The sequence below is a fragment of the Ranitomeya variabilis genome, chromosome 2 (assembly GCF_051348905.1).
Source record: "Ranitomeya variabilis isolate aRanVar5 chromosome 2, aRanVar5.hap1, whole genome shotgun sequence".
Taxonomy (NCBI): domain Eukaryota; kingdom Metazoa; phylum Chordata; class Amphibia; order Anura; family Dendrobatidae; genus Ranitomeya; species Ranitomeya variabilis.
Genome location: NC_135233.1, coordinates 239,313,545 through 239,323,145, shown reverse-complemented (window position 1 = coordinate 239,323,145; position 9,601 = coordinate 239,313,545).

The following is a 9,601-nucleotide window of genomic DNA, read 5'->3' as shown; positions in this document are numbered from 1 at the left end:
CTAGGCATGGTAGGATTTCTAGTTTCACAACACCTGGAAAGCCCCAGGTTGCAAACAAATGAATTCAGTCAGAATCTACGGTGTGCGCACATCTTTCTTCATTTTTTTTCCTACCACATTAGAGAGATTATTAGGTAACGCTACATCTCCCTGACTGATAAATTATTAAAGAAGCACTCCCATCAAAGTTTTTATCCTCTTAATATATTGCAATCGTCATATTATATATCACTTTGCTTATTTTGCCCTCCTACCCAGCTAATTCTTCTGTTTTTCATTAGGTGTAAGACAGGGGTACACAACATTTTTTGGTCCAAGAGGCTCAATGCCATATTGAACCAATCCCAAGAGCCGCAAGATATTGAAAGGGATACTTATATGAATATATCACCAGAACCACCATCAGCACATTAATACATCACCAGAACCAAGTTTTGAGTATTTGAGGAGGATTCAGAGAGATTCTGCTCAGTTTTTGATCCAAAAAATAAGGAGCAGAAACTGAGCAGAATCTCCCCAAATCCTCATCATTATCTCAGAAGTATCGTTTCTCCTTGCGGAGAGTGACATGTTAAGCGTGTCGAGATGAGGAGACTTAAAGGGAATCTGTCACCTACTTTTTCGCCTATAAGCTGCAGCCACCGCCAACAGGGGCTTATCTACCGCATTCTGTAATGCTGTAGATATGCCCCCGATGTAACCTGAAAGATAAGAAAAACAAGTTATATTATACTCACCTGGGGGCGGTCCGGGTTCAGTCCGGTCCAATGGGGGTCACGGTCAAGCGCCTCCCATCTTTATGCGATGACGTCCTCTTCCTTGCTTCTGTCGTGGCTCCAGCGCAGGCGTACTTTATCTGCCCTGTTGAGGGCAGCGTAAAGTACTTCAGTGCGCAGGCGTTGCACTTCTCGGACCTTTCCCGGCGCCTGAGCACTGCAGTACTTTGCCCTCAGCAGGGCAGATAAAGTACGCCTGTGCAGGCGTACTTTCAGGTTACATCCGGGGCTTATCTACAGCATTACAGAATATTCAGAGAGGAAGAGTACTAGAACCGATAGGTGGCACTAGAGTTCTAGTCCTCTTCCTTTCTGAAGAGACAATTTGCATATTTCCCAGAGGAGCATTGCGGCTTTAAGTCTCCTCATCTCAACATGCTTAATATGTCACTCTCCGCAAGGAGAAACGATACTTCTTGGATCCCAGTCAGACGCCTCTCACTCAGCCAAACCAGATCTCCACTTTGCACTGATGAGGGGCAGTACCCCAAAACACAGTGTCTGCAAATTGAGATTCTGGTTTGGCTTTTATCCTAAGTCACGTGACAAGGCTCGTTAAAGGATCAACATTGACTGTTAGGATTGCTACTTCCAATAGGTGGCACTAGAGTTCTAGTCCTCTTCCTCTCTGAAGAGACAATTGGCATATTCCCCAGAGGAGAATTGCCGCTTTAAAGGGAATCTGTCACCTACTTTATCGTATATAAGCTTCGGCCACCGCCATCAGGGGCTTATCTACAGCATTCTGTAATGCTGTAGATAAGCCCCCGATGTATCCTGAAAGATAAGAAAAACAAGTTATGTTATACTCACCTGGGGGGGGGGCGGTTCGGTGCGGTCCAGTGCCTCCCATCTTCATGTGGTGACGTCCTCTTCTTTGCTTCTGTCGCGGCTCCTGCGCAGGCGTACTTTATCTGCCCTGTTGAGGGCAGAGCAAAGTACTGTAGTGGGCAGGCGCTGGGAAAAGTCCGAGAAGCCCCAGCGCCTGCACACTGAAGCAAGCCGCGACAGAAGCAAGGAAGAGGATATCATTGCATGAAGATGGGAGGCGCCGGACCCGAACCACAACGCCCATTGGACCGGACCGCCTCCCTAGGCGAGTATAATGTAACTTGTTTTTCTTAGCTTTCAGGTTACATCGGGGGCTTATCTACATCATTACAGAATGCTGTAGATAAGCCCCTGATGGCGGTGGCCGCAGCTTATGTACAAAAACATAGGTGACAAGGTTTTTAAGTTTTAATATGGCCATGAAGCACGTTTTGGATTGCTACATGTGAGCAAGATCAGAACCACAGTCAGTACATCAATACAGAGCCAAAACCACTGTGAGTACATGAATGCTGCACCAGAACCACCTTCTGTACTTGAATAAATCAACAATCTTAGTACAGCAATCAATTGCAATGTCAGGTCAGCCCTATATACACTGCTCAAAAAAAAAAAGGGAACACAAATACTACATGTTAGATGTCACTGAATGAAATATTCCAGTTGCAAATCTTTATTCATTGCATAGTGGAATGTGTTGAGAACAATACAACATAAAAATGATCAATGTAAATAAAAATGCATATCCTGTGGAGGTCTGAATTTGGAATGATACTCAAAATCAAAGTGAAAAATCAAATTACAGGCTTAATTTAACTTCAGTGGAAATGCCTCAAGACAAGGAAATGATGCTCAGTAGTGTGTGTGGCCTCCACATGCCTGTATGATCTCCCTACAACGCCTGAGCATGCTCCTGATGAGGCGGCGGATGGTCTCCTGAGGGATCTCCTCCCAGACCTGGATTAAAGCATCCGCCAACTCCTGGACAGTCCATGTGGCGCAACGTGGCGTTGGTGGATGAACGAGACATGATGTCCCAAATGTGCTCGATTTGATTCAGGACTGGGGAACAGGCGAGCCTGTCCATAGCATCAATGCCTTCATCATGCAGGAACTGCTGACACACTTCAGCCACGAGGCCTAGCATTGTCATGCATCAGAAATAACCCCGGGCCCAGTGCACCTGCATATGGTCTCACACTGGGTCTGAGAATCTCATTCTGGTACATAGTGGCAGTCAGGGTACCTATGGCTAGCACATGGAGGGCTGTGCAGCCCTCCAAAGAAATGACTCCCCCCACCATTTCTGACCCATTGCCAATTTAGTCAAGCTGGAGGATGTTGCAGGCAGCAGAATGTTCTCCACGGCGTCACGTCTGTCAGTGTGAACCTGCTCTCATCCGTGAAGGGCACAGGGTGCCAATGTTGAATCTGCCAATCTTGGTTTTCTCTAGCAAATGCTAATCACCCTTCACAGTCCCCACTTGTGGACGGACTCTGGGCCCTCATACTACCATTATGGAGTCAGTTTCTGACAGTTTGAGTAGACACCTGGATGTTAGTGGCCTGCTGGTGGTCATTTTGCAGGGCTCTGGCATGTTCCTCCTTGCACAAAGGAGGATGTAGTGGTCCTGCTGCTGGGATGTTTCCCTCCTTACAGCCCCCTCCACGTCTCCTGGTATCTGCTCCATGCTCTGGACACTGGTGACAGACACAGCTACCCGTCTTGCCACAGCTCGCATTGATGTGCCATCCTGGATGACCTGCACTACCTGAGCAATTTTTGTGGGTTGTTGACACCGCCTCATACTATTGTAATGCTAGGTGTGATAGCAATGACAAAAGTGACCAAAGCAACAGAAACAAAAACAAAACATGAGAACAGAGAAATGGTCTGTGGTCACCCCCCGCAGAACCTCTCCTTTATAGGGGTTGTCTTGCTAATTGCTTATCATTTCTTTCCTGTACAACAGCAGAATAAATTGATTCACAATCTGCTTCATAACTGGACAGGTTGATTTCACAGAAGTGTGATTGACTTGGACTTATATTGTGTTGTTTAAGTGTTCCTTCCCTTTATTTTTTTAGTTTCAATAACTTTTATTTTCAATAACATAGCAATTGAACAATAGATTCCCTTACAAGGGAGTTCAATAAGCTTAAATCTAAACAAAGAGGAAAAACCATACATATATTAACTCAAATTCGAAAATACAGATATGACGAGACATGGGGGGACATAAAAGAGGGAAAGTGGGGAGGGAAATGAGATTCTGCACTTTACTTTATGGTAAGCAGTCAGGATTATACTTTGCTCCGTTTTATGAGTTCCGCCTCCCACCTCCTCGCATCCCACCCAATGTAGGCTCAACCCCAGTATCATCAGAATCTCTCACAGGATAATGAAGTCTCAAATAGATAAAGTCAAGGTTTGTTCAAGATTCAAGTTCGTGTTAAGATCCATCCACGGTTTCCAAATTTGGTAGAAGGCCTCCCACAAATCTTCCCTAGTCGCATGTATACGTTCATATAAGAGGATTGTATTCATTTTATCTCTAACTGATTGAACAGAGAGAAATGGCGACCTCCAGTTGGTAGCTATATGTAGCTTAGCGGCCATAAGCAGCTGGCCTATCAACCTGTGGAATTTGTTAGAAAAGCCTGGGTACTTGGCTCCCAAAAGGAATGTGGCCGGGTCAAGTTGTATTGCTCCGCCATACATTTTTTCAATTATTAATCCTACTTCCCGCCACATAGTCGAGGCTATCGGACATTCCCACCAAATATGCTTCATATCTCCCACTGCGTCACATCCTCTAAAGCATTTATCTGAAATGTTGGGGTATATAGTGTGGAGTTTACTTGGGACTTGGTATGTTCTGTGTAGGACTTTAATGGATGTCTCTGCCAGGGAGGCTTGATGACTACCCCTGGAAAGTGTGTCACAGCATCGCCTCCAATTTTCCAAAGTTAATTGAATACCCAGGTCTTCCTCCCACTGTTTCATGTAATGTAATTTTTCGACTCCATGTGCCGTATTGAGAGATTTGTATAGCAGAGAAATAGTTCCCCTTCCCAGTGGGTCGTCCATACACCTCTGTTCAAAGCTAGTCGCGTGAAAAGGGATTTTATGTTGTAGAAACTGTTCCGCAAAATGGAAAACCTGATAGATACGAAAGGTTTCGTTAATGGATGAATTGTATTTATGGAGGAATTCTTGTCTAGATAAAATTATATTAAAGGGTGAGCAGAGGTGTTTTAGAGTGGTAATTCCATTAACTTTCCACCAAGCAAAAGAACGTGGGTCAAGTCCTGGTGGGAACATGGGGTTACAGAAGAGGGGGGGTCAGTGGGGAGGACTTAGATTGGAGATCAAATTTAAACCTTTCCTTCCTCCAAAGGATCAGGGAATGTGCTGTGAAAGGTGCTGTAATGTGTAAGCCTTTTGGTAGTTTTTGTGTGGACCACATAAGGCCAGGCAAGGAAAACGGAAGTAAGAAGGACGATTCCAGGCCAACCCATCTCGGAGCATGGTTGGCAGCGCAGGCATTAGTCAATTGGGCCAACTGAGCCGACTTGTAATACAGTGTGAAGTTGGGCATGGAAAGCCCCCCTAACCTTCTGTGTATGAACATAGTTTTTTGACGGATTCTGGGTTTTTTTTCCCTTGCCAAATAAATTTTTAAATCATAGAGTGAATCTCGTGTAAAGTCTTATGGGGCAACGGAATGGGGAGAGAGCGGAATAAGTACAGAAATCTGGGCAGGGAGACCATTTTAATTGCATGCAATCTGCCCAACCAGGTCAACTTCATGGCAGACCATCTAGTTAAGTCAGCTCGGAGGTTTTTTTATTAACGGGAGATAGTTCCACTTGAATAAGGTCGACTTATGAGAGGTGAGATTGACTCCGAGGTAAGTTATATAATGTTCATTTTTTGTAAATTTGAACTGGGAAATAATATTTGTTTGCATGTCGTTAGTGGTGTTAAGAAATAGAGCTTCGGATTTGTCAACATTAATTTTGAGTCCCGAGATCGACTCAAATCTACATAGGACTGAAAACAAATTTGGGAGAGTGGTAAGTGGACTGGACAAAGTCAGCAATAAATCATCCGCAAATAAGCTTGCCTTATATTGTGCGCCAAGTCCTACAGGCCCGAGTATGTTCGGGTTAAGCCTTATTGCCTCAGCTAGTGGCTCCATAGCCATGGCAAACAGGGCTGGAGAAAGTGGGCAGCCCTGCCTCGTCCCCCTTTGTATGTTGATAGGAGTAGGTCTAGTTGACGGGAGTTTCAAATAAGCTGTAGGGCTGTCATACAGTAGTTGGAGGCATGAAATAAGGGTGCGAGGGATGCCAAATCTGGATAGGACTTCAAATAGGTAGGACCATGAGACCGAGTCGAAAGCTTTCTCTATGTCTTAGGGTGCCTTCTCACTTGCGAGAAATACGTGCGAGTCTCGCATGTTAAAACCAAGCTCTGGTGCCGGCACTCAGGAGTGGAGCGTGCTGCTCCATGTATTGCTATGCAGCCGCATGCTCCGCTCTGGAGTACTGGCGCCAGAGCTTGGTTTTAACATGCGAGACTCGCACGTATTTCTCGCAAGTGAGAAGGCGCCCTAAAGCTAATAGTAGCAGGGGTTGTTTGTGGTAGTTCGCTGAATGTATAATATTTAGATTTCTCCTAATATTGTCGGGGCCTTGTCTATTAGGTATGAACCCCACTTTCCCTTTATTTTTTTGAGCAGTGTATTATTGTATCACATGAACCTACAACTCCCAGTATGTATTTAACAATGGTAAGGAAATACTGGTAGTTGTTAACAGTCATCAGACTGTGGAGCATACAGGAAGCAAGCACTGATGAAATGCAGGCAGTATCACAAATAGTCATTTACACCCAGGTATCTTATAGGCGACATCTTCTCTGATTGAAGTTGCTATTGCACACTGACTAACCTGCGCAGAAGATCGATGAAGACTCTGCCCATAGAAGGACGGATGAGTTTCACATAACCACGCGAGTGGAATGTGCATGTGTGGGATCACAGCGCCACAACTGCACAGGGCAGTGTGACGTGCATGGGAGGAGAGTGCCAATATAATGGAGAGGAGGCAGGGATTTGTTCCAGGCACTGCATACCCCCGAGCCTGGAAGAAATCATTGACATAAAACAACTAAATTTCTCAAGATCTACATGCCAGCTATGAGCATACCAGTATCACTGGTTTAACCAATTATCTGTATGTCCATAGTAGTAACTCAAAACCATATTGAAATTTCATCCATACATATGAGAGAGAGAGTAAACAAGTGGTAACTGGAGCTTAATACTAACAGTGTTTATGGCTAGTAGTATAATTCCCATCAATAACTCTCCTAGGCAAAGGATTGAATATGGGAGACAGATGTACAATTTTCAGATAACTAACTTACCATTAAAGCATTATAAGAATGAAAGCCTTTACCTGGCACTAACAATCACCAAAATGAGGTGCTGGTGATGGCGTCCCAGGGGTTCAGGTTTTTTTTGCCTAGGAGAGTCATTGAGGGGAATTATACTAGTAACCATAAACACTGAGGCTGTGTGCCCACGTTGCAGAATTGAAGCAGAATTTTCTGCTTCAAATCTGCACACCCTTGGCAGGAAAAACGCATGCGGATTTAGACGCGTTTTATGCGTGTATTTGACGCGTTTTGCATGTGTTTTTCTAATGCATGTCTATGGATGCGGAATTGTCACTATTCCGCAAAAATATTGAACATGCTGTGTTTACCGTGATGCGTTTCCCCCGTGGAAAAAAATGGGCACATCAATTACGGAATGCATTAGAAATTAATGGGATGATGTTTGTAAGCGTTTACACTTTTACGCAGCGGAAAATCGCGGCAAAAACACTTAAACGCAACATGGGCACATACATAGCCTTAGTGTTAAGCTGCAATTACCACTCGTTTACGCTCTCTCTCATGTTTGGTTGAAATTCCAATATGGTCCAATGCCATTTGGTTATCCTTTAATATGGGCTGCTAAAAACACACACGTAGGAAATGTGGTGCAGAATTTTCTTCACTAAATCTGCATCTCCTGGCAGAATCCGCAGGTGCGTTTTTTTATGCGTTTTTAGTGTTTTTTTGTGCAGTTTTTGTGCAGATTTTATCACTGCAGATTTCTATTAATGGAGGGGTGCAGAAACGCTGCAGAAACGTACAAAAGTAGTGACATGCACTTCTTTGAAATCTGCAGCGTTTCTGCGCAGATTTTTCTGCACCATGTGCACAGCTTTTTTTTCTTTCACATTGATTTACATTGTACTGTAAATCAGTGCAGTTCTGCAGCAGAAAAATCTGCTGCAGTTCTGCACCAATTCTGCACTAAATCTGCATCGTGTGCACATACCCTAAATTGTTTACGAATAGACTTATTTTATCAGACCCATCCACCATTAACCCCTTCCCGACATGCGCCGTACTAGTACTGCGCTGCCGGCACTGCATTAGTGCCAGCCGCAGTACTAGTGCGGCGCCCCGATCACCGCGGTCTCACGCTGAGCACCGCGGTGATCGGGTGCGGGTGTCAGCTGTATACGACAGCTGACACCCCGCAGCAATGCCCACGATCGGCTCTATCGCCGATCGCGGGCATTTAACCCCTCTGATGCCGCTGTCAATAGTGACAGCGGCATAGAGGGGGATCGCGCAGGGACGGGGGCTCCCTGCGCTCTCCCACTGGAGCAGCGCGATGAGATCGCGCTGGTCCGGTGACCTGGAAGGAGTCCCCGGATCCAAGATGGCCGCGGGACTCCTTCCGGGTCATGAGATGACCCTGCTTGCCGGCGCCTGCTGAGAATTCCTCATAGCAGGCGCCGGCAAGCCTCTGCAATGTGCCTGTCAGATCGGTGATCTGACAGAGTGCTGTGCACACTGTCAGATCACCGATCTGTGATGTCCCCCCCTGGGACAAAGTAAAAAAAAAAAATTTCCACATGTGTAAAAAAAAAAAAAGAAAAAAAAAATTCCTAAATAAAGAAAAAAAAAAAAATATTCCCATAAATACATTTCTTTATCTAAATAAAATAAAAAAAAAAAAGAAAAAAGATCACACAATAAAAGTACACATATTTGGTATCGCCGCGTCCGTAACGACCCCACCTATAAAACTATATCACTAGTTAACCCCTTCAGTGAACACCGTTAAAAAAAAACAAAAAAAAAACCACGAGGCAAAAAACAACGCTTTATTCTCATACCGCCAAACAAAAAGTGGAATAACGCGATCAAAAAGACGGATATAAATAACCATGGTACCGCTGAAAACGTCATCTTGTCCCGCAAAAAAAAAAAGCCGCCATACAGCATCATCAGCAGAAAAATAAAAAAGTTATAGCTCTCAGAATAAAGCGATGCAAAAACAATTATTTTTTTATATAAAGTAGTTTTTATTGTGTAAAAGCGCCAAAACATAAAAAAATTACATAAATGAGGTATCGCTGTAATCGTACTGACCCGAAGAATAAAACTGCTTTATCCTTTTTACCAAACGCGGAACGGTATAAACGCCCCCCCTAAAAGAATTTCAGGAATTGCTGGTTTTTGTTCATTCCGCCTCCCAAAAATCGGAATAAAAAGCGATCAAAAAATGTCATGTGCCCGAAAATGGTACCAATAAAAACGTCAACTCGTCCCGCAAAAAACAAGATCTCACATGACTCTGTGGACCAAAATATGGAAAAATTAGAGCTCTCAAAATGTGGTGATGCAAAAACTATTTTTTGCAATAAAAAGCATCTTTTAGTGTGTGACGGCTGCCAACCATAAAAATCCGCTAAAAAACGCTATAAAAGTAAATCAAATCCCCCTTCATCACCCCCTTAGTTAGGGAAAAATAATAAAATTTTAAAAAATATATTTATTTCCATTTTCCTGTTAGGCTACTTTCACACTAGCGTCGGTACAGGGCCGTCGCGCTGCGTCGGCCCGACATACCGACGCA